This window comes from Macrobrachium nipponense, chromosome 10, assembly GCF_015104395.2.
Source record: "Macrobrachium nipponense isolate FS-2020 chromosome 10, ASM1510439v2, whole genome shotgun sequence".
In the NCBI taxonomy this organism is placed as follows: Eukaryota; Metazoa; Arthropoda; class Malacostraca; order Decapoda; family Palaemonidae; genus Macrobrachium; species Macrobrachium nipponense.
The window spans coordinates 95593281-95618529 of NC_087204.1; the positions used below are offsets into that span (position 1 = coordinate 95593281).

Genomic DNA, 25249 nt, shown 5'->3' on the forward strand with positions numbered 1-25249 from the left:
ATTTGTAGCTGTGATTACAATTTTGAAATATTAAAATTGTGAAATTACACTAATGATTGTATTTGATATTGTTCCCCATCTTGTAATTGAAGTTGTAATTGTAATTCGATAACAGGTCAGGTAATTATGATTCTAATTGTAATAGACATAAAGCAAACGTAATTACCCCTAACCTGCTTATATTACATAAGATTTGGACAGTAGCTACTTCATACGAAATGGATGAACATAAAAATAATGGGAACAAAAATAAAAAACAAATTATGTATACATGGGAGAAAACTGATTAGAAATTCAGTGATTTTTCCACTGCACTGCGAATTGCTCAATCTTTAATAAATCGACTTTATCTTCTCGGGATCTAGGGGGTTCATGTCTGCACCCTTATTTGGCCAGTCAACCAATTCAATCCTCTCGACTTGGAACCATTCCTGGACTACTCTGGCCGTATGGATGGGACAGCCGTCATGAATGAAAATGACAGGACTAGGTGGAAAGGGATAATTCCGCTGGTGAAGAGATAGGGAGGAAGAATCCTGAAGAATTTAACTACCTATTTTTTCATTGGTGAAACCTTCAGTCTGGTGATATCACATACCATGTAAGGAAATCCAGGCCCACACGTTTACAGTTACAAGCCACTCCTGGCCACTTCGTAAATGTTTCCTCGGTGGTATCTTTTTTTTTTTTTTCTTTTTTTCCTTTAAAATACTAATGTACAATACATTTTTTATTACATTGTTAAGGAGCAATATTAATTTTATTTTTCATATACAGCACTTAATAAATTAAATAGCACTTTTTTTTTTTGTATACAAAAAATTGTACAAACATTCAGCTCACATAATTTCCTTACATTTTTAGACAGAGTCTTCAACCGAGTCACACAATAATTAATACCCTTCTTGGACAGAATTCGAGCTAACAGACCGTAAATGTTAAGAACAGCATCATACCAAATTGAGGCATCCTTTTCTAAAAACAAAAAACATATTCCATATATTTCCTTGAGAAAAACCTTACCAAAGTTCTTTTTATATGTATTCCGCAAAACCCATCTATCATAATTAACTTTACCCTTAAGATACATTATCAATCAGACAACATCTTTTTCACTTTACACCCACATTGCATACAAGTAACCTGTCATAAAACTAACGCACTATTATCATCTTGTTTCAATTTGCAGTGGAAATTAAACATTAAAATCTTTATAAAGTTATCCGGCTCATATCACAAATCTCACCCAACACTTTTTTGAAAATACAACAAAATTGGCTTAATTTGGTTACAAAAATAAAAAATATGCAATATAAATTCTGTTTCACTGCAGTTATTCCACATAAATCTGAGCTTTTAATGTTTAAAATCTTCAGTCTGTGGTTTGTTGCCAATATCCCGTGAATATATTTGTATATAAATTTCCCTCTCCAAAGTACCAATAAAAGGAACATTAATACGTTTCCAAATCAACACCCAATCTAGTAGCGGGTAATCACTCAATGCTTGGTTTTAAAGACAATTTGAGATAATAATAAGCTGCCTTGCATGTAACATACGGAAAGTTTTTAAGCCTATGCATTTTCCTTATTACCTCAATGGCACTCGAATAGAACGACGGTGTCACATAAGATACGTCAACTATATTCTTAATGACAACAAATAACTAAATCTAAGTTTACAATAATACACACTCAAACCAGTTCCGCTTAACACATCCTTTAATACAGTGCAGCTGAAGATAGCTTGAGTTTTATAGTACACATCAAATATTCCCAAACCCCCTTCACTTCTACGTAAACATAACGTAGCCCTTTTTATTGGATTGTACATCCCCTTCCAGATGTACCGAAAGATACACGTATTAATCTTGCAAATATATTTCTTTACTGGGGGTAACGTATGGGCCATATACCATACTTTTGATAAAATCAAAGAATTTACAATTACACTCTTTTGGAAAATTGACAACTTCCTCATACTCAACATATATTTACAGCAGTTTCAACCTTATTCGCGATAACAGACCAGTTTTCCTCGTGCATCCAATCAAAGTTATTACAAAAGATAATACCAAAAATAACCATACTATTAACAACCCGTATCCACTCCAAAGGCCAATCCTGCCTGTTAATCCAGTTGCCCAAAACCATCATTGTAGTTTTTTCTTTGTTAAGTCTAGCACCTGTCGCGACTTCAAAGTGCTGAATGAGCTTGGAACAAGCTGTTATCGAATTTGTGTTGACACAAATACGTAAGAATCGTCAGCAAACCCTTGTACTTTCACGACTGTCTGGTTTGGAAGACTAATACCAATTATATCGTTACTTTATTTCTTGAATTGCCCTATAGAAAGGTTCCTGAAAACAAATACAGAATAGCAACATTGACATAGGGCAGCCTTGCCTCACCGACCTCTTGACAGGAAAGGAACTGCTTAGACAGCCATTAATACTTACATGACTTACACATTGTAAATATATATTTTTATTAAATCATAAACTCTGTCGAAACACCAAATTTTGCTAACACCTCATATACAAAACCAATATGCACTCTATCAAAAGCTTTTGACCAATCGAGACTCAAGATGGCAGCATCTACTTTATTTTCATTTGAATAAAACATGATGTCTCGTATGGTACTGTTACATGAACAAACGATCTCCCTTTGACTCACAGTATTGCTCAGGGGAAATTATGTCGTCTAATATAAGACTCAAACCTGTTTTTTAAAAACCTTGGCAAAAAATCTTATAATCAGTATTTAAAACAAACGTTATAGGTCTCCAATTTTCTATTAGAGCAAGGTCACCTTTTTTTTGCATGTAGTTTGATTACACCTACATACTGACTCTTGGACATTCGCTTTACATCACATACATAATTTAATACAGTTATAAAATCCTGTTTTATAATATTCCAAATTTCTTGTAAAATTCAATAGGGAGGCCATCGCACCCAGGAGTTTTCCCATTACACATTTTTTCCATAGCATTTCACACTCCTTTGACTGAATCTCAGTCGATAATAAAGCTTGTAGGCTTTGACCATTCAGCACTGGTCCACACTTATCGAGAAAAAAGCTCAGACACTGTCGGTCACCTTCAACCAAACGAAACATATTCTCAAAATATTCCCTAATTCGCACAGAAATCGCATTCGTCCCCTCAACAGTCGTGCCATCTTTTATTTTAAGTTTAGTAAAACAATTATTTATTCTTTTAGTTTTCTCTTTGCCAAGCAGATAGGAGAAACTCTTTCACCTTTCAACATCTCATCAGTTTTTTATCCTAATCTTCACACCTCCAAAAAACTCATTCATGTAGGTCACAAATTCTCTTTTCAGTGTTTGTCATGTCGTACTTATCCCCCGTTCTATAATGAACATCATTTAAATTGTTGTAACCTCCAATGTAATAGGTTCAACAAACCATATTTTTCCTGTGAAATCTTCTTGGATAACTTAACAAAAAATCTTTACATCGTAACTTTGCCCAATCCCACCATTCCAACATATCAGGAAACTTACATTTATAAGATTGTACCCGTTTCCACAAGTCTTTGAAATTGCTCTTCTATATTCTCAGAATCCAAAACTTTTTTACATTTAATTTCCAATAATCGTTGATGTTTTAAGTCAATAACCTTTATACTCAAGAGGACCATATTGTGATCTGAAAAACTAATCGGGATTGTTTGTGCCCTCGTAATGTGACGGAACAAATTAACGGTGTAGATTCTATCTATACGAGACCCATAATTTTCTTTAACATACGTATATTCCGGGATACCTCTAGAAAAATGATAATTATCCTTTAAAGCTAAATTTTGAACCAGAGTACCAAGAGCTTTGGACACCAAAATATCTATTATCATTGCTACAGTCCCTGAGACAAGTCACACATTGAATCACCACCTAATACCAGGGGAATCAAGGTTGTGTCTCAGAAAAAAGGTGAGGTCATTCCCAAAAAACTCCTCTCTCTCTCTAGTCCTCCCTGACCCTGTAGGGGCATAACATTTACAATAGGGATAATGCAACCATTAAATCTTACCCTAATACCCAGTATCCGCCCGTTACAATCTCTGTCTGTTTTGACAACACCACTATTTCCTTCTTTCTAGAAATACATACCATAGTCCCTCCTTTTACACAAACCGTCGAGTTCAATATAATATTACAACAATTGCTTAAATAGTTTTAATACTCGTATGGTCTCTCACGTTATGTCCTGTATCAACAAAATGTCTATCTTATACTGCGCCATGAGTGATGCTACCTTCATCTGTTTATTTATTCATCGTTTAAGCCATTGACATTTAACGTTGCAATTTGTAAAGCCATGGACAGAAGAAAAAATCACAACTTCTTCTTTTTCGTACGTTGTCGTTGCTTTGTGTCTTCGTTTCTTTCCTCTTCTCTTGTGATAAGACTTCTCTCGTAAGCTTCATCTTGCCAACCTTTCCATATTAATATTCCACTGACTTTCAGTTGATGTATCCAGATTCGCTCTTCATATCCATCCTCATTACCTAGTGTACTATATTCTTGCAACAAAGTCCATATCAGACTCATTTTTCAGAGATCATCACATCTGTGGGCTCATCATTCTTATGCACTGACACCCGTAACAGTCATTTCCTTTAATCCTTCATCATCACTGATCTGTTCCTTGCGTACATGCATATGATCCACCTCCATCTGCGGAACATCAGGTTGCCCCCCTGCTCACTATAACCTTCCCGAAAATGAGTGCTCAAAAGGAGGTCCGGAAGTCTAGGGGACCTACTATCATTTTCAGTATTAAAATTATCAATATCGATATTATCACCTTCTTACCTCATCACCCAATTTCCTGCACACCAGTATTTAGGCTTGGTTCGCCTGTGAATAAGTTCAACTCCAGCTGATTATCTTCAGGTATACTATTTCTCAAGTGTGCCACTCCATGATCGTTCTTTGATTCTTCATCAGCACCACCATTCGATGCTTTCGACATAACACCGGTCTCATTTCCACCTCCATTCAACAATTCTAATGTATCTGGACCATCATTTATTTTAGGAAGATTCGGGAAATCGGCCATGTTAAAAAACATTTAACTGGATTCGCTTCCATTGTACAAATAACAGCTAAATGTGCGTCCTTCCGCATTTATAGCAAGTTTTAGGTTGGCCTTGATAAATAAAAGTTACTGTGTGTCCACATATATTAACCGACGAAGGAATGTTTTCCCTTACCTCCATCCTTGCCGTTCGGATACCGTTCAACAGTCCCTTTGCTCTTCCGTGGGAAAATCTGTTGTGTCGTACAGAGTGCACCTTCCCGTAACTACTTAGGACACGATAACCAAAATCATCATCCATATCAAACGGTGCATATCTTACGGAAACATATGTGTAATCACTACTCAAATTAATAACTCTTACAGTCTTACCTTCACCAATATCAATAGATTTGTCCTCATATTCCTTTACTACCATTTCAAACCGCGTATGTCAGCGAATTTTATAATCACCCTATTGTTGAGCATTAGCTGAAAGCCGGAGAGGTCTTCTTCTTTCACACCTAGATGCATGAAAATTACTTCACAGGCAAGGTCATACGTCGGGTGCACAGAAAAATGTAATCCAATCGAATCCTTTCTTTTAAGTTTGTTAACCAAAGGGGCAAAAGCATTTAAGTTGTCCCTTCCATTCAGCTTCTATAGTCTAGCCAAAGGTCAGGCCAAAACACCAGAAAAGCGGGAGCAGCTCAAGACACGTCCTCTCTGCTCCGAAGCTCTAGCGCGAGTCCTTAGCATTTTTACCGGACATTCATTAGAGTTAAAGCCTTGATACCGAAAAATTTTAGCAAAATCTCGTACTGATACCAGTCTTCATTACAGTGTTATTGACCAAAAAAACGTGATGCACTGTCTGTGAAAAACATATTTTTTAATAACGTTTTTGAAGTTAACTGTAATTGCGTTTGTTTTTTTTATTTATACTAAATGGTAATTGTAATTGTAATTGTAACTGAAAAGTTCAAATAATAAAGTACTTTATTTGAAATTGTTATCCTAGAGCAGCCTCTTACTTTTCGAGAACTCATCTTAACCAAATGCAATAGAGAGATGTTTTGAGTCGCTACCAATTTATTTATTTATTATATTATTAAGGGAGAATCTTAACAAGCCAGCTACCAATTCTAAAAATATTTTGATTCCATTTATTTCCTTTTTTTGTGCAAAAAGTTTTGTGAAAATTTTTTCCCATATTTGAGTTTTGTATTTCAGTATTATTTTTCGTATAATCAGCATTTTAATTTTCAACACAATAAACATACTAACAATTTACTTAGGCAAATCATAGGATGTTAACGATAATTTCCGCAGGTCTAAAATATTTTAGATATGTTTGTTTTGTATTTGTACTAAAGGTATTATAAGTTACAACTTACAATTGTTGAAGAAATTGACTGTAAAAGGACACCAAACTCAAGTATAAAGTCTTGGCAACTATTTGCATTTTTTAAAGGAAATAGGTGTGCGAAATGTAATTGAGTAATAAATTTTATATATGTATTTGTAGCTGTGATTACAATTTTGAAATATTAAAATTGTGAAATTACACTAATGATTGTATTTGATATTGTTCCCCATCTTGTAATTGAAGTTGTAATTGTAATTCGATAACAGGTCAGGTAATTATGATTCTAATTGTAATAGACATAAAGCAAACGTAATTACCCCTAACCTGCTTATATTACATAAGATTTGGACAGTAGCTACTTCATACGAAATGGATGAACATAAAAATAATGGGAACAAAAATAAAAAACAAATTATGTATACATGGGAGAAAACTGATTAGAAATTCAGTGATTTTTCCACTGCACTGCGAATTGCTCAATCTTTAATAAATCGACTTTATCTTTCTCGGGATCTATGGGGTTCATGTCTGCACCCTTATTTGGCCAGTCAACCAATTCAAATCCTCTCGACCTTGGAACCATTCCTGGACTACTCTGGCCGTATGGATGGGACAGCCGTCATGAATGAAAATGACAGGACTAGGTGGAAAGGGATAATTCCGCTGGTGAAGAGAAGGGAGGAAGAAATCCTGAAGAATTTTAACCTATTTTTCATTGGTGAAACCCTTCAGTCTTGGTGATATCACATACCATGTAAGGAAATCCAGGCCCACACGTTTACAGTTACAAGCCACTCCTGGCCACTTCGTAAATGTTTCCTCGGTGGTATCTGAAGGAAAACAATCTGATTTTTTTTACAATTTACTCGTTGCTTTCCATAACAGGGAAAATAATGATATATCGTTTTGGGGAAATGTAATGCTAAGCTGATTAGTGGGATTCACGTTAAGAGAGAAACAGCGCCTTCTTTAGTAAACAGCGTTTCAAACAAATAATTAACAATTTATCATTATGAAGACATACAGAATTTTAAACGTTATCAATGACAGTAATGACCCGAGATGTTGCAATGCCAGTAACAGCCAATCAATCAATCAGTCCCAGTAATCGTGTGATTTAATATATCACTTTGTTCAGTGATAACGATATCACTGCTACAGCACCCCTATTACCACGCTAACAGTTTGTCAACCCCATCATGGCTAGACTGAGGTGATGTATAAATTTTGATAGGTTATCTGTCCTCTGCTAGTAGTATTCGTTATAGTCTCCAAATGAACAGCAACATATGGTTCTCCGGGCGCAGATCGTCGCTCTACGAGAAAGTGGGGTTTCAATAGGTGCTGTTGCACAGCGTCTTGACCTCTCCCCTACAACAGTAAATAAATGGAAAAGGAGGAACGCTTAGACTGGGAAATTGACCGACTTGGATAGGCATTTATTTTTTTATTTATTTACATTTATTTTATTATTTTTTAAACTATAAACCTTATAAACCCGTGAAATTAAATATGAAACCTAAATTACAGTTGCCTTGGTCCTGTTGAACTCTAATAGTGATTCTTTCTCTTTACTTCCCAGAATACCAAATAGCGTTCCCATAAGTAAACAGGCTATAATTAATCTTGATTATCTAGGTATCTGCATGTTAATTACGTATTTCAGTTCGAAGACCTCCACCACGAATGACCACCCGTTAGGATAACGACGACATTCGACGAGCAGCAGAAGAAGATCCTTTTACCAATACTATTGCTATTCGTGAACGTCTGGCATTAAATGTTTGGTAGACGGTGCGAAGACGTCTGCATGAGGCAGGAATACCTCATAAAATTCCTGCCAAGAAGGAATTTCTCGCCGAACGGCATCGTAGCTGATAGGCTTGCCTTTGTTCAACAGTTTGTGGGGGAGGATATGGAATTTTGGTCTCGAGTCGTATGCAGTGACGAAAGGTCTTTTACTAGCAGAAGTCACGGCAGGATACATAACTGAAGACCGAGTAATATAAGGTGAGTTCCTATAATTAATATTAACAGTCAGACAATAATAATTATAAGCAAGGGTAATATCATAATCAAAAGATAATAATTCTGTCAATAACCATGTATTTTCCGCTAATTGAGTTATATTGCCACGAGAATGTGAAAAAAAAATAAAAAATTCTTCATTGAAAAAAACCCCCCATTTAGTTCTACTATGGCCAGCTTTCAGGCATTAAGCAAATGCAATATTAATGTTATGAATAATCACGTAGGCAAACTTATAATATAGAGTACAGCCTGTTTACTGAATGAAAGAATATCATATCATAACGGACCGTTGCAGATCAAACTTAATGCTATTATAAGTATTAATCCTTGCAGATGAATAAACATTCTTAATACTTAATGCAAGGGTTGTTACTTAGCATTTTATTTCCCCAAACGATATAGCATTATTTTCCCTATTACGAAAAGCAAAGCGTAAATTTTTAAAAATTAGATTTTTTCCCTTCAGATACTACAGAAGAAACATTTACGAGGTGACCAGGTGACCAGAAATGGGCATGTCACAGTAAACGTGTGGGGCTGGATCTACTTACATTGTATGGATGATATCACCAGGACTGAGTGGAGGTTCACTGGTGAAAAATACATTGAAATTATTCTGGATTTCTAACTTCTTTCACTTCAACAGCGGAATTATTCCTCCTCACCTGCTCCTGTCATTTTCATTCACGACCGCTGCTCCATCCATACGGCCAGAATAGTCCAGGAATAGTTTCAAGGTCGAGAGGATCTGCAATTGCTTGACTGGCCAAGTAAGGATACAGACATGAACCTCACTGAGATATTTAGGCTAATTTGGTAAAATGTTGGGAGCCTGAGAGGGAGAGGAGACCAGATGAACTTATGGACCACTGGGAACACAATGGAAGTTCTTCCACAACCGACCACAGATCGTCAGAAACCTTGAATCTTCTATGCCTAGCAGATTACAAGAGGTGATCTAGAAGGAAGGTGGCTGGACTTCTCACTAATATTAAAAATAAAATTTAAAAATTGAGTGTGTATAATTGGATTACCCCATGGCTTCCGCTGAACTTCCATGTCGTATGGTGTAAAAAAAAATCGTAAACACACCTATGCACAGCGTTTAGCTGCAGGTCATGATTATTATAATTTATTAATTAGAAAGGTGAATTTGATATCTTAAAGGAGTTCAAAATCTAAAGCGAATTTCGCCATCCTGATTTTTTCTTTAAAAATTATTTAAAAAGAGAACCCTAGGACAGTATCATCAAACTACATTTCTCCAAATAGCTCTTTCACAATGGACAGGTATGACTGAAGGGGCTGTTTAACAATAGAGACGTCAGTCTCTTATCCTCACAACGAATGACGATAAGAGCAAAAGGAATTTCTGTCCGTTAGGACACTAAAACATGTATCACAATTAATATATTAGAAAATAGCCAAGTAGATATCCTTTATCACAATTAATATATTAAAAGAAAATATAAGCCAAGTAGATATGTTTATCCATATCATGTAATAATTATTGTAATGAACGGCGTGTAGCGAATAACCTCTACAGTATATTCAAGAGGGAATACAAACCCAACCATGAGTACAAGAAACCTCTGAATATCAACAATTGTTTATCATTGGCAAACGAATTAATTTTACCACATGGGAATGGTTAAAAGTTTGCACCAAGTTTGGGAGGCCTTCTTCACTTTCCATTACACATTATGGAATTTTCTGTCCCTAGTAGTTTCATTTTGATTCCTCAGTAACGTCTAGTCTCTCTCTCTCTCTCTCTCTCTCTCTCTCTCTCTCTCTCTCTCTCTCTCTTTTCATTCTATATGTATTTCAAGAGAGAGAGTTTAACCCAAAAAAAAAAAAACAATCCTTCTTCTTGTAAAGGTTTTTGTATTCAGAAAATCTACAGTACCGTAATAATATTAGGATAAACACTAAAAACACGCAGGCATTAAAGATAAACAAGAAAATATTTCAAGTGGAGCTTTTCGTTAGCCATACACTCTATCCACGAGCATATCTAGTACTTCGTCCACTCATCGGGGTCGCAACAGACCCACCTTACCCCTAGTCCCCCATCCACTTCAGTTGTAGCAAAGCTGAGGGCATCGGTACAGCAAAAGCAAGAAGCTTGTCTGTTTGAATTACATTTCAGAATTCCAAAACCTGTAATACGGCTTAACAACAAGAACTTAATTCCCGACACCACTCCCCCCGCCCCCCGAAAAAATATATATGCATATATTAGTTTAGTCAAGATTAGAGGGTGTTGATGACATCAAAACTGCATACTTAGCGCAGTGGTATTTCTAGATGACATGTCACTTTAAATTAGCTAATATGAGAGAGAGAGAGAGAGAGAGAGAGAGAGAGAGAGAGAGAGAGGAGCTAAGGTGTCTGACATTTTCAAAACGTTCACCGAGTGTTTGGGAATGTTCAATGAAGCGTTGCTGCCCTTCTCTTTATAGCTTCCTATTGTAGAATTTGTAGGAAACGCACTGCAACCTATACTATAAACTTGGCTTACGTGATAAGTTAAAATATCCTGTTATGATGTTCGTGATTCTCTCCAATACCATATAACTAAAACAATTTTGATCAATTTATTTTAAGTATTGGCGTAATGAATATCACCGATATATAATAACAGACATGGTGGTAAGATAATGCCTTAGACAAAAGTTAAATGGAATCTTAATAAACAAACTTATATTAAAAGTGAGACAGTAATCTTAGTTACAGCGATATAACCTGCTCAGAATTCTTTCCTTTTTCTTTTACTCCGTGTGTGTGTGTGTGTCTTTCCCCTCCAACCTTACCTAATGGGGACTCTCCCATTGAAAGAATTCCAGAGCTTATTGGTGGAACTCTTGCTTAAGAGAGGAAGAGTCCTCCCCCCATCCCCCTCAGTAAACACTGTTACCATATAATTTTTCGAAGTTGCTCAAGAAGGTGTACCAGGGAAACTTGTGTTCAACTGTACATAGTGTTAACTGGCAGTCAGCAAAGCGCCCTTTCCTTGAAGGGAGTGATCAAATTTCTGTAATATTCTGAAATCGTTGCCGCTGAGAGTTGAGGTAATGGTTCTATAAGCGCTGATATCAGTTACTCTGGCATCAAAAAATGTAGAATGGGTTTGATTAACTTATAGGAGGAACACTATTGGTAATGCGTAGTACAGTAGCCTCATGGGAAGTGTATATTGAACGTGATTTTGCCCATTCCTTTCACCTGTACTAGTTTACTTGATTTGACAAAGCATTCTCTCTCTCTCTCTCTCTGAAAAAGCATTTCTCAATTGCTGCTAGATGCGTGGTGTTGACCTGTTTTATTACTAGGATATGCGCCAGTCTTATTCTACAGGAATCATTAAACTGCTAAGGCTTTAACATTTCACTTGTGGTACTAGGACGTTAATGATTGTTACTACTATACCTTAAAAGTGTAAAATTTGACATTTATATCCAACGTGATAAAGCCGTACAGGGTTCATTGCATGGGAATTCATTCCAATTCTGGAAAATGGTCTATTTCAATTTTTTCCCACGAAACCACGTGAAAATGTCAATCATATTTGTACTTTTTAACATCACTGTTCGGCATTAAGCTTTTGATACCCTAGTTTTTTAAACTGCAGAGTTGAACATAGAACTTGGTTCATTATTAATGATCTACAGCATTTTAATACTCCTTGGCAATCATTCAAAGATGGATTGTTTTTGGGTAGTAAATTTTTACTCAACTTTTGTTAGTCATTAGTACCCAATTTATGCAATGAGCAGGATTAGCCAAAAGCCCGATTAACGTACACAATGTAAGGTGGAAAGGGCCTAATTTAGCCGTTCTGATTAGCATAGGCATAAAAAAAAAAAAAAAAAAAAAAAACAAAAAAAAAAAAAAAAAAAAAAACTCGCACAGAAAGCTGACAGAAGTTAAGGCCTGTCCACACGACCGGGCCTGATCGGCGGACCTCCCCGCTAACAGGGGCACTTGACGGGCAAACCGTCAAATTGCCCGATGGGTCTAGTAGCAAAATCACCATGGTGGCGCCCGATGGCTTGAGCTTCGACCCTGGCAGACGTATGTTAACCATATGCATATCTTTTACCGAGCCATTCTTTGCACCATATTCTCTTCTTTTTCATCACACACAAAGCAATTATTATGCTACACAACATTCACGGGTAATCCCGCCAGAATTTGCTCGTCAGCCCGGGAGCACGCCGATCAGGCCCGCTCGTGTGGACAGGCCTTTAGGAATTCCAGCGTTCAGTGTTTCACTCTTTCATTCCAGAAGCCGGAAAAGTGGCTGACATTCAATGCCGCCGCTCATCCAGTGCTAACTTTTCTAATATTGAACTCTATTGAATTTTATTTTTGTTTGAACGTAATCCGGATTTTCTCTTCAATGAAAGACCTCTTTGTAACTGTTCTGCACTAGATGTAGTTCTGCTTCCTCAGTAAGTTGTGGTATTTCAGCCCTTTCTATTTGACGAGTTTAATGATTCAGTTTGCGAAGTATTTCACTTTGTGTATGGTTGACATCTGATAAATTTCTAAACATGGGGTTTTGTATAGTGGATGAAAGTCCATGGCTCGTGTGATCGGGTTTACAATTTATTGTTGTTGTAATGTGTAGAGAGACCGTTCAATATGTCCGCTGGTTTCTTTCTACTTAAGAAATGGCTGTAGTTTGATGTTTTCTCTGAATGCTGCTGGTATACTGAAGCAATTAATCTTGCTTTGACACTTAATATCAGGGTTTCTTAGGTTTTAATTTTTCTTCGTAGACAATTCATATTACACCATCGACGGTTTCTAGTTTAGTATTTTCGTAAGTGAATAAATAGAACGTGATTACTAATGAATCGGTATTCACTTTATTCTTTTCGTGCATATTATAAGGAAAATTTAGCACAGCTTATAGAGAGAGGTAGTATTGCCGAAATCAAGCAGAAAGTTATTTTTAAGTATCTTTTTGCAGCTGGTTTTATTGACACTAAAATGTCTTCAGAGGGAGCATGGTAAATGCTCCTCTCTAATATGGCTGTATCTATTCAGTGGAAAACCATCGCAGAATTTTCTCGTAAAGGTGCGTTCACACGGTCGAACAATGTCCGACGGACAAACATTATTACCAATTAACAATTGTCTGCCGGTCTTTGCCTAGTGAGCAGAGTAAAAACAGTGGTATACAACCTCATCTGGTACCACAGTTTGTTGTCAGATCTACTTCCATCGTTTCAACGCTTATAACGCCATCCTGCTTCGCCTATATGAAAATGTTTGTCCGTCGGACATTGTTCGACCGTGTGAACGCACCTTAACACGTAGAAGTAGGGAGAGCTCCATTAAAACAATCTATGCTCTAGCTGCTGAATTTTCATTAAAGCAGTTACTTTTCATTGTGCAGGACATAATCTTTATCCAACACTTAATCGACTTTTACAGCTATTCATTATTACTAATGCTGCGGCTACTGGTCACTTGTCATAACTATAACTACAACTACTTTTAGACTACTTGGTTTCACGTTAGTAGCATTAGTCATCTTAGTTTCTTAATGTTAAATGTTTTACGTTCACTGCACGATTCTCTCTCTCTCTCTCTCTCTCTCTCTCTCTCTCTCTCTCTCTCTCTCTCTCTCTCTACTTGCTAACACTAATTTAAATATCCCAGTGTCGATCAATATAATTTTATTGTCAGATGTTTAAAGTAACGACAGCATAACTTCGCATTTGGAAACCATTTTTTCATTATCGATTTCTATTCATGAAACTTTCGCGAAATTTTACACTTGGACCATTCGACATATTATAGTACTATATTTTGCACTTCGATTTCAGTTTGTCTCGCTCCTTAAATATTCGGCCGCCACTCATGCCTAACAAAAACCTTTGGAAATCTTAAATTTACAGTAAATAGTACATTTCTTCATACATATCACATAAGATGATAAAATGAGATTTTGAATTGCTTTTTATATAAATCGCCATATTTTATAATGGGCCATTGACAAAACACAGTAGTAGTTCTTACAAAACCTCTGTACGATGTTGCTTGTTATTTCAAAGTATATTTCAAGTAGTTTCGTAACGCTAGCTTAGTAGGATTTGATTGCTAGTTAATCTGGATTTAATTCTCCCTCCAATACTAGTGGTATAAGTAAAACTACATAACTTGCAAGAATGCATCTTCGGTATCGGTATCAACCAAAAGTTGCCAGTTTCTAATAAGTTTTTAGCTGCCTTACTGACATTGGATGTCCTCTTTCAAATATGGCTGTAGTACCTATCAGACTGGAAGTAAAAGCTTCAGTTTTTTTTTTTTTTTTTTTCCCCCACTACACGGAAAAAAGAAGAAATTCCTCCTCCTCCCTTCAAAGCCATAACTGTTCCTCTCTCCTTTACAAATATGTCAGTTTCATTACCTGCTGAGTCTATATATATTTTTTGATAAGGTTTGGTTGTCGAAATACAATATCTTATTAGCGTCACTAATAATGTTATCTTCGTGCCAAGGCTACCACTATACTACAGTGTTTCATTGCCATGGCTATTACCGCTTGATTAGTGCTGCTACTGCTATTATCACTTGATCAGTGCTGCTACTGTCACTCTTTTTCGTTGAGCAGTAACTTTTTTCTCGTACTTTATTTTGTAACCATTGTTACTAATATATTATTACTCAATTGCTCTGGCATTTTAAAAGAATTACCATAACACACTTTCTCTTCTCTCTCTCTTTCTTTCTCTTTCTCTTTCTTTCTTTCTTTCTCTCTCTCTTTTTCTTTCTTTCTTTCTCTTTCTTTCTCTCTCTCTCTGGGTTTTCCAGCTTTGGTTAGACTGACTGTAAAGGTTTTTAAAAGTTGGTTTCGTACAAGATTAAATATGCCATGGGGTGCCGGGCATCCCACTTAAATATGGAGAAATTATTTATCAACGTCAGAAGCTAAAAATGACAGCTTAATTTATCACTTAAAAGTGTTAGTTAATAGTTAATTTGTATTGAGAGGACTATTTCAGCCGCTTATGCATTTCGATTGGCTTGGTCCTTAGAAATTCGACCTCCTCTCATTTTTACCAAACGTGCTTAGCAAAAACCCTTTAATTTTTTTTTTTTCAAATATGCATGATTAATACTTAACAAAATTCTTCGTTGATTTTTTAAATTTCTGCATAAACTGAAGAATATATAATTTTTTATGAAATGCCATTGATACAATTGACTAAAGTTTCTTGCAAAAAGTCCTTTTACTGTATTGTTCCTTGCCATTTTAAGTTAGTTTTTTTTATTAGTTCCGCAAGTTAATTAATTTTTAAGTTCCTTAATAGTTACTAAACAGATTTTGTTACCTAAATAATCAGTATTGGCGCTATCATCCACTTCTATGGCATAAATAAAATTAAGTATACCGTACATAAAATCGAAGATGTATTCTGTGCTTTTTTGCTAGTATTAGTACTAGCATATTTGCCACTAAGAAACTACTGTCCTTTTGCTCATATTACTGTACTCTTGTTTCTGCTGTGTAACGAGGTGCTACTGCCATCCTTATACGTATATACTGTTAGTACTACTAATACTACTATCGTTATTGAATGTTACTAATACTATTGTTTCTGCCACAAAGTTAATACACATTTTATGTTGACAATACTTCGGCTACTACTATTCCTACTTTTGTTACTGCTTTTTAGATTACCTCTTAAGATGATCCTTTTACAAACCGGTGACTACTACTACTACTACTACTACTACTACTACTGCTACTGCTACTGCTACTACTAATATACCCCCTTTGCCTTTGCTGTCGCTGCTACAACTGTTCTTGCAGCTGACAGTTACCTCTGCTGTCGCTTTGCCCATCATTACTACTGTTATAATTACTGCTGCTGAATTAGCTGATTAGCCTCTGCTATCTGCTGTTGTTTCCTAGCATCAGTTTTTTTTTCTTCTTCTTCTTTTCGGTAGATCTAGGGTACCTATCCGTGGCGGCCCAGACTATGGCAGTTGCGGTTTCTCTATGCAGTTTTACCTCCTGAACAAGAATTTTAAGTAATATTTACTCGGACGACTGTAATTAACCCCCGGGAGCCAGGACTAAACACGACGAAATACATTGGACGCCCCAATCCTTAGTAGATGTATCCACAGTTACGTTCCTTGCAGTCCGTGCGGACCTATTGTGTAGAATTACCTCTTTTCCTAAAACTAAAAATGTTCTATGGTGTCAACCACAGCATATCTACGGAACTCACATGATACCCCTGTTCATTCCTGCTTCTGTAATGTTCTTTCAGGTCTGCCTCGTCAACAGTGATTGCTTCCATGGATATTCAGTTTTTCAGAGTAATCTTCAATCTAGTATCGTGTTATTTTTATTATCCTGCTACAACTTCCCTTCATTCTACTTACCTTTACCTACTTGCCATTTTGTTGACTTATCTTTCAAATAGTCTTTCTCGTACTATTTTCATTAGAACTGCTTCTCGAGTTCCAACTTTGAATTTTTGTAAATTCGGTATTTGTCTCCACTCTAACCTGGTTATTTATTATGCTTTAGCCATCTCCATTAGCATAGGCTTTGATCTGTTTTTATTAGCCTATACCCTGTTAATCGTTTCTCACTTTTCTTACCCTTGCCTGTTTTTGTTCATATTCCAATACATTTTCATGCGCATTCAGTAGACCTTTACTTGATATCCGGGTTTCCACCATTTGTAGTAAATCTGTTAAGTGTTACATAATAAAATACATGGAACGTGTGTTATTCCATAAATAAATAAGCCGATGATGACCCAAGGGGTCACTGACGAGATACCAAGGAGTGTGATAGATAGGGACCGATAAAAGAATGCAAGCTAAGCCTTGGCGTGTTGTATCAGCATCCTGGTTTGCATTCGCCTGTGGTAATCAAATCCATTGTTGTGTAAAACAGGACACGGTGTGTTCGCTTGAGAACATGTTGACCTATAACCCACAGACAACTATGTGACTTCCTCTCGTATGTCCGTCTGTCTGTATGTTAGTATGCTGAGCTAGCTTTGCTCCCCTATGATTTTGTAAATGCATTGTAACTCAGAACTCTACTTCCTCTCCTAGAATCAAGTTCTCTGAACCACACTTCTTGCCTCTACTCAAGAGATGTAGTTTCGCAAATATATTAAGTTTATCATCATGAGTTTGAAACGTCTTCACCTTTATACCTAAAGAAGATACTGACTTAGAAATTATCGTCTCAATCGATGATACTCCGACGAGGATGGGAAGTATACAAACAGATACTTGCGTATAACGTCACAGGTCTTAAAAACCCACAGGGCGCCTTGTTATACAAAGGCACAGCCCTACAAATCCACCCAGGTATGGATACTTCAGAATTTCCTATTCCCTTCTGTCAAATTAGCGTAATTTATTGCTTGTTTATTTTCTTAAATCAGCCTTGTACTTTAGTTTTAAGTGCTCTCTTATATTCAGTTCAGCAGCTGTATTTTTTTTACGTTAACGTAACGTTCAGTGGTTTTGCCCAGTGATTCCTCTTGTTGTGAATTGCCTAACTATCGTGTTAACGATTGTTTTTATTTTGTTTTCGAGTTGGAATGGAACTGTAGTGCGGTGAGTGGAGGCCGGCCTAAGACAGTTCGGGCCTGTATAAGCTTCTGGACGTATGCTCTTTTGTTGGCAGCCTTCTGGAGATTTATCTTACGCCTTTTTGGAGGAATACTCCGACGGACCTCCCTTGGAAGTGGTTTTCCGTAGATGTGCTGAGCCATCTACGGCGTAAGTGCATTGTGGAGTTTGATCACGGCTGTGATATCGCAGGTTATAGTCACTTGCGACGCCCCTGTACTCATGTTTCCCGCCTGAGGATTTGGCGGAAGACGTGGTCGTCGCTGTCCCGCCACGTAGGAGGCGTTACGCCAACCACTGTCCTGTGTTGTCCATCTCCAGCTGCTGGTCCAGGAGAGCTTAGGGCTCGTGAGGAGGCACGTAGGGAGGCAATTGCCAGGTAAGAGGAGATTATCCTCTGTTGTCCCTCGGGATCGAACTCGACCCCTGTATCTACCTGGACAATTCGTGAGCTCCCCTGTTTAGCTGCTGGGAGGTTGAAGCGACCTCCGTGAACTCCTGTGCACTTCGTTGTGCGCGAGGATCTGCGTAATTAATTATTAATCATATTTGTATATATATATATATATATATATATATATATATATATATATATATATATATATATATATATATAATAGTATATTGAGTGCTCGGTATTTGGTATTTTTGCCCCTCAAAATGTTTATTTGAATTAGTTTAAGTTTAGAACTGCCACGGTTAGGTAGGAGATTTAAGGTTTTCCTAACTTCATTTTCTCTGGTCTTCCTTCTTTCTTATATTTTGTAGGCTAGTGGTTTTATTATTGGGCCCGTGTTATTATTATTTGAGCCTTTGGCATATTATATTCTTTACTTTGTTAGGGTTAGCTTTCAGTATTAGGAGTCCTTGTGAGCTGTTATTTGCTCCTTGTATTTTGTGTATTTAATGTTAAGTTTTTTCACAAGGCTTATTTAGTGTAAGTGTATTTTATACTTAAATAGTTAATTTTATTCTGGTGTTTGTGTCCACATTCCTCATACCCTGTGTACTTTCTTACTGCCTACGATCCCTTTGATTATTGAAGTATAAAGAACCTATATTACGGCCAAAGGGGTCGTAACACCTCATCACATTGATATGGAAATCTTTCCATTCGTAATTGCCTTTTGACAACTTAATCGTTTAGTGACTTGAATATATATAATCTTTATAACTTTATGGCATTGGTTTCTTTAGGAAACTCTACTACTGCTTGACTGTAATTTTACGGCCTTTTGACCTCTTAATACCACCTTTCCTTCCTTAATATATATGTGGCTCGGTAAAGCAATGTGCTTGGCCTAACAGTATCGATTATCTCCTTCATTTAACAGATTTTTTTACACTAGGGCTCTGTTCAGACAATCTCTCTATGCTTCTTTGTACTCAGATCTTCTAATAACGCCCCAATAGTGTTGCTCCCATGCAAGGTATTGTATTCAATCTCTGTTTTTCCTTAATACATGTTTTCCCTTGCCCGATTTCTGTGTTCCAGTTTCTGAATGAGCATCTCCGCCATTCCTTATTTGATCATTTTCTCACCTCTCCGCTTTTCAGACATTTGTTTTAATTAAGAAATTTCCCAACTGAAAACGCCTACAAAAATTTTCGTTTTGGTCCATTTGTTTTTAAGTTCTCTCGTGTGTTAAATTTTCATCCTGTCAACTTTGTTAGTTTGCTTGTCACTTTAATCCAAGCACGGTATGACTTTCTATCTTATATGTTAGAATAATATCTATCTAACCATATGAATGTTTGTTAGTAGCGAGGGATATGGACGAGTGATTTACTATTTGTCAAGTTTGCTAATCCTGGATAGCCTGCACAAAATATTAAAATATTTTGCAGTAGCCGATAGGCTAAGCCCATTAAAATTGGAATTTAGTAATGGTAAGTGATTCTGCATATATCTAGCAATCAAGACCAAAAACGTACTTGTAGTTACTACAAGTACTACGTACCCGATATATTTATTTCATTCTGCATGCATTTGAAAGTCAGTAATGGGTATCAAAGAAAGGTGATTCATACAACACTTTTTATTTGCAAAATATCTTTCAACGGTTCAATGTGAGCAACACAGCCTGTTGAGATTAGTACTTTTGTAATTTTATAGGTATACATTTTTGTTTGTGGGGTGTTTTTCGTACCAACGGCTTTACGTGACTTCCGAACCACGTCGAGAGTGAACTTCTATCACCAGAAATACACATCTCTCACTCCTCAATCGAATGGCCGAGAATCGAACCTGCGACCACCGAGGTGGAACGCTAATACCATAACAACCACGCCGCTGAGGCGCTAGGTATACTTTTGTAATTTATAGGTATATAAGTACATTCTGCTCTAGTACTGTATACTAATTTCCATTTGATTTTTCTAGTTGCTGAACTCGTGACAACTGGCTACAGAAATTGACCTTCGTGAAGTTCCTGACGGTTAGTGGTAACAGACGTAGACAGATGAACTTGTAAAGAAGTAATGTAACCAGACAGGTAATGATAAATTGTTCTAGTAGCGATTTTGCAAGTGTGAAACAGGACGATTAGGTAAGGAAACATTTTTTGTGTTGCAATCTAGAATAGCAGTGCATGAATTTAAACAATGTTATTGTCATTATGGGCCTAAATATATGATTACATATAAAGACTTTTTATCACGAACTAAATTTAGGTATGAATATTCAGAATGCTAGTTTAAATGAAAATAAGCTGTTGCTAATCAAGAACCTATTGGTGGCCATGTTTTGCTGTTGAAACAAATGAATCACTCTTTGACTCGCTTAAATTTGAGTGTATACGTAAGGCCTCTTACTGATATTTGGGCACTTGGTGGGATAAAAGGGGGAAACGTTGGTTTTTAATCATGCCTCTCATATACCATTGGCTTGTGCATAGCTTAAAATGAAAAATACATTAAGCTTGGCAACATTAAAATGCTTAAGTGGTCTGCCTACAAGTCTCTGATGTCTTGTGTACCGTACAGTAAGCCACTCCTGGAAATATTGTGGACCTGCTAATCCAGATATTCAAACACAAAATACTGTCTTTAGTAAGGTCAGAGACGGGCTAAGCAGTATGACAAGTGATCTAGTATTTCCAACAACATATACGTTAGCATCTTTTGTTTATCACCTATCCACAGGACCGCCTGCTACATGTTTTTTTTTTTTTTTTTTACAGAAGCAAGTTGGCTCTACCCTCGTCAGTGAAATACAGCAACCTTCAACATCATGGCAAGACAAGGCCAAGTCCAAAGACATTCATTTCCATGATAGTACGTACTCCTATTTCTGATTGAGTCACAAAGTTTATTGAATGTTTTCTAAACACCATCCACTAGATTTTGTTAAGGAAGCCACCAGGCTAGGTACTGACCTAGCACCCTAGGTCAAGTTAGGTGTGGTTAGGTCTGGTTGCAACCTTACTTAATTTACAGTGCTGAAATTAGATTAGGTGAGAGTTAAATGCCCCTGGCCAGAAAAGAATCCAGCAGTCTAGGTTAGGGAACTTAAATCCCTGTATTTCACTAGCTTCTTTCTCCTCCCAAAAAATCCCAATGTCCCACTATGGCCATCATTAATTGTAGTTATATCATGGCAGTCAGTACTTCCACATGCCACGAGTCGCAGAATGTCCATTTCCAGTGTCAATGCAGATTGTTCCCTTGTTACTGATATTCAAACTTGACCAATTCAACCTTTTTAATAAAAAAAAAAAAAAGGCAACATTTTTATTTCAGATCCACATCACACAAGTTACTTGTCACCATTTCAAACTCAAAGCCGCAACATGATTAACTATACTGTGTTTTTTTCCATCTGTCCATCCGCCTGTGTTGTTTGCTTATGGTAACACTGCGTCCCGGGCTTTAGATAGTTACGGTACGTGTAAGTTTTAGGTAAATAAAAGGATATCTAGGTTTACATTTGCAACTGAAAAGTGTTTTAATAATTAACTATGTGAATTACACCGTTAATATTCGAAATAGGATATTGTTATTGTTGTTGAATGTAAGCCGAATGTAACTATCTAAAGCCCAGGACTCAGTGTTACCATATGCAAACACCACAGGCTGGTGGACAGATGGAAAAAAAACTAGTATAGGTGGAACATTTCCAAGTTCAACTTTAAATTCACTATTCATGGCCTTTTTCATTGGGGGGGTCTATTTTCCCAAAAACTGGACCTTTTCTTTTATGTTATTGCATATACAGGTATATATCTTATTACTATTATCACACTTGTAATTCCTACTACCTTTCCGATTACTAAAGAATGGTGTTTGTGACAAAAAAAAAAAAAAAAATGGTATGGTATTTCTACAGAAGCAGTCCGCACGGACTGCAAGGAACGTAACCGCGGATACGACATCCACTAGGGATTGGGGCATGCATGTATTTCGCCGTGTTTAGTACTGGCCCCTGGGGGTTAATTACTTAAAATTCTTGTTCGGTAGGTAAAACTGCATGGAAAAGCCGCAACTGCCATAGTCTAGGCCGCCGTGGATAAGTACCCTAGATCTACCAATATGACTTAAAATTCTTGTTCAGGAGGTAAAACTGCACATAAAAACCGCAACTGCCATAGTCTAGGCCGCTGCGGAATAGTAATATAGATCTACCCAAAAGATTGTTACTTTTGTAAGTACAGTTCAATCACAGAATACTGGCTTAGATCTACCTATATATGAAATACACAGTTCTTAGGTGATTACCCACAAGTACATCGTACATGCACTTTTTCGAACTGGATATTGGTACGGCAGCCGTATCCCCGATTGCAATAGATATTGGTACGGCTGTGAATTGCGCATGAGCGAACCCGTTTACCGCCCTGCATATCAGTGACAGCAAGAAAAATGACGACCCAGCAACGTGAACTGTGTAGTGTGTAATAACACATCAGTTTTCGCTGAAAAATGACAATTTGTCGAAAATTGCATTTTTCCTAACTATACAAACCTGAGGTCCTTTAACAATAGGAAGTAGCTAGCGGCAGCTGGAACGGTCGTAAGCTTCGAACAAGGGGAGAACGGTAGTTAACTGCTTGTCCGACAGTCGCGCGGTAAACAAATCACTTTTGCTTTTGGCCCATGCAAAATACGCAGAGTGAGGGGTGGCATGAGGAGGGACTATATGTAAAGGACCTCAGGTTTGTATAGTTAGGAAAAATGCAATTTTCGACAAATTGTCATTTGTTCCGATACGTAATACAAACCATCGGTCCTTTTGTTATAGGAAAACTCACTTCTTGGTGGGAGGAATCTGAGTCTTTTGATGAACAGACTGGTGTTCGTCCATCCCTGGAATGCCTCCCTGGTCGTAAGAGCGAGGGAGGGATCCAAGCCTCTGTCCGATTGATCGGGGTGTGCACCGCAGGATCAATGGTCAGGCCTCTGGGCCAAGTACTAAGAGAGAGGCAAGCGTATCTCCTCGTACCAGCAAGCAAGAACTTGTTCCTGTTTGCAAGAGACAATCATAAAATTATGGGTTGTCTCAAGCTGGCATCCACTTCCTCCCCCTTGTTGGAGGAAGTGGTGGATATACGCTCCTATCCCTAGTGAAAGGGATAGGATGGGGCTCTGTTGAGTAGCTCACCTGCATCTTGTCCTTATCCAGCAGGGTGACGACCGTGTCCCTCTACCCACAGTAAGAGGGGAAGAAAAAGATGGGAAGAGGAGCCAGTCACACTCTCGTTCACTCATCCTTTCTTACGGTCACACCAGGACTCGATGCTGTTCAACCTGCGAGGGTCTGGGTTCGCTACACAACGTGTTGAGCAGCCACCACGGGTCCAAAGGAAAAAGATCCAAGGACCTGTGGGCAATATCCCGAAGGTAGAAGGAGGTGCATGTGGTCTGGTTGGACCAGACTCCTGCCTTCAGTACCTGCACCACGGAGAAGTTCTTGCGGACAAAGCAGCATCTCCTTCGCATCGAAGGCGGTGAAGTCCATTAGGGAGGGGATTGTGAACGACTCGAACCGATCGTCAGGGACCGAAGGGTTCTGAGTCTTCGCTACGAAGTTCGGTACGAAATCGAGCGTCACGGATCCCCATCCCCTGGATGCTTGACTTCGCAGGAGAAGTCATGCAGTTTCCTCAGAGGAAAAGAAGGGAATAGTTGCATGACCTATCCCTCTTCTCGACTTTGGTGATGTCCAGTACCCATACTGGTCTGTCTGTCTGCAACGAAGAGTCTCGCATCCTCCTATCCCCATGCAGCGAAGTTCTCGGTAGTGGATAGGACACCGACACTCCATGGTGGGTGTCGATGGTATGGGTACTGTGACAAGCTATTAAGACGAAGTACTGATTGCTCTGTAACAACCGAACTAAGTCAACAGCGTAGTTCGTAACTGACTCGGGCGCTCTGACAGCTGCCGACTGACTGCGTTTGGTAGGAGGCAAGTTGTTCAAGCATCCGAGTAAGTCACGTGACTTTCGCCCTTTAACGGGTTATGCCTAGAGACCAAACAAATACTGTAGTGTATTTGTTTGTCACCTATGCCGGACGGTGAGGTGATTATTCTCTTAAGGCATGTGCCCAACAGGCGAAAGTCAATTGCCTTCTAGAGACCGAGGTCCCTGAAGGCAAGACATTCTCATAGTTGTTGAATCTTAGCTAAGGAGAAACAACACTATGTGCCATTGAAGACGAAGGTAGACATTGAATGCAACCTACGTCTTCACAGACGAATCGAGAGAAGGATTCTCAAGATTCATAACCTGTGCTTACAAATGACTGAAAACGCTAACCGCTATTTCATTGCTGTCCGGTGAGAAGTCGTAGTTGCAATGAAAGCGGGGCGTTCTTCAGTAATGAAACACAGGGGAGAGCCGCCTGAAGAACTGCTTCTCATGGGCTGAACGTTTGGAAGTAGAGCTGGCAGGTGTGGGAGTAGGCGATGTCTTTCAATACATCTGCTAATCCGGGGTGAACAATGAATAATTGCACACCTACGAATAAGAGATATTTTGAGGACAAACTCAGATTCCGCAAAAATCATTCGCATTATCGCAGTGCGATGCAGCAAGAGACTATTACAGAATTCTGTTACCGTGCGGTAAACAGAAAGATGAAAGTCGAAGAGATATCTCTGTTGTAAATTCTCGCAATACTGAAGGCGATGAATTAGAGCGTCACAGCAGTAGATGGTCATTCATGTATGCGAG

General features: G+C 37.8%; 1 long non-coding RNA gene across 1 annotated transcript; it reads left to right on the plus strand.

The window, feature by feature from the left end:
- The first annotated feature begins 11402 nt into the window (after window positions 1-11402).
- LOC135224194 (uncharacterized) lies at window positions 11403-21886 on the plus strand. The gene is made up of 3 exons (XR_010316674.1): window positions 11403-11518; window positions 20458-20569; window positions 21257-21886. It is a non-coding gene; the product is annotated as an uncharacterized LOC135224194 (long non-coding RNA).
- Window positions 21887-25249: the final 3363 nt, after the last annotated feature.